Source organism: Myotis myotis, unplaced genomic scaffold (genome assembly GCF_014108235.1).
Source record: "Myotis myotis isolate mMyoMyo1 unplaced genomic scaffold, mMyoMyo1.p scaffold_m19_p_3, whole genome shotgun sequence".
Taxonomy (NCBI): domain Eukaryota; kingdom Metazoa; phylum Chordata; class Mammalia; order Chiroptera; family Vespertilionidae; genus Myotis; species Myotis myotis.
In genome coordinates this window covers 17,891,979-17,893,549 of record NW_023416335.1, presented here as the reverse complement: position 1 = coordinate 17,893,549, position 1,571 = coordinate 17,891,979, and the positions used below count along the sequence as shown (strand labels likewise).

Below are 1,571 nucleotides of genomic sequence, written 5' to 3'. Positions count from 1 at the left end.
CAATGTTTCTCTCTTTCTCCATTCCTCTCTCTCTAAAAATCAATAAAAATATATACTTGGGTGAGGATTTTTTAAAAAAAAAAAAAAAGCTGTAGTACATATGTATACATTAGAATATTACTCAACCATGAAAAAAAGGAAATCTTACCATGAATGGACATAGAGGGTATTGTGTTAAGTGAAGTAAGTCATGCAGAGAAAGACAAATACTATATGATTTCACTTATATGTGAAGTCTAAGGAGCAAAATAAATGGAAAAACAAACAAACATAGAAACAGACTCATAGATACAGAGATGGACTTATCATCTTTTTCTGTTCCCAATCCCTCTTCAAAACAGTCAGCTCTATTTTATTTCATAGGATTATACTCCCTGCTTCTCCCAACTTACTGTGTAAAAGATTTTTGTTCTCTTCTAGCTCCTTCTTTACAGTTATAAAAAACAACAACAACAACAACAAACACACACATACAAGCCCTTCTCCTATTCTTGCTACACAAAAATATAAACAGAGCAGTGACAAAAATGGCCAAATGGCTAAGGCTCAATGAGCCCCTGAAGTCCCCATCGTCATAATCTGCCTTTCTCAGCAGATATGTGGAAGCTCCAAAATACCTGTGTGAAAACAGATTCTCCCACCCTCTTCAACCTCTCACTTCACCAATCTTCTAACAACCTAAAACATAAAAATAGTTAGATTTGGTGTGAAGCTAATAAAACGCAAGCTTCAAAACACACACACACACCCTAAAAACATAAGCTTCAGGGTTATATTATTCTCCTATGCTGCTGTAACAAAGTACCACAAACTTGGTATCTTAAAACAACACATATTTATCTCTCACAGTTCTGGAGACCACAAAACTGAAATCAGCATCCCTGGGCCCAAATCAAGGTGTCTGCAGGGCCCTACTCCCTCCAAAGGGTCTAGGGGGGCGTGTGCCCCTTACCTCTCCCGTTTCTGGTGACTCCCAGCATCCCCGATCTGTAGCTATGTCACTTGGTCATTACCCATCCCACATGGTCATTACCCATCCTCTCTGCCTGTGTCAGATCTCCCTTGGCCTCCCTTCTCTGAAAGCACCTGTGACTGCATTTTGGACCAACCCAGATCAGCCAGGATGATCTCCTCATCTCAAGATTCCATTTGAAAGACAAAGGGATATGGCAGTTCCATACACTCATAACTCCTTCCTTTCCCCAAACCCAAATGTCATGAACATCGAAATGAAAAACATTGTGCTCGCTTCAGCAGCGCATATACTAAAATTGTAACAACACAGAGAAGATTAGCATGGCCCCGGCGCAAGGATGGCACGCAAATTCGTGAAGCGTTCCATATTTTAAAAAAGAAAAAAATCAACAAATAACCAAAAACACTGATTCCTGCCATGTTAGGGTACTGCACTTGCAAGAAGACAGCAATCAGGGGGCTTTGAGCAAGTGCCAGCAAATGTCAAGTTAGAGAAAATGCAGCCTCGTGCTTTCTGATGCTGTCCACCAGGTGGCGTGTGCTCAGCTTTAAAAAAAAAAAAAATCAGAAATGATTTTGGATAAGTGACTTGTATT

The 1,571-nt window shown here is 40.0% G+C and overlaps 1 non-coding gene across 1 annotated transcript; it reads left to right on the top strand.

Annotated features, from left to right (window-relative positions):
* Positions 1-1,241: 1,241 nt before the first annotated feature.
* On the top strand, positions 1,242-1,348 carry LOC118652218. Its single transcript, XR_004966485.1, has one exon. It is a non-coding gene; the product is annotated as a U6 spliceosomal RNA (small nuclear RNA).
* Positions 1,349-1,571: the final 223 nt, after the last annotated feature.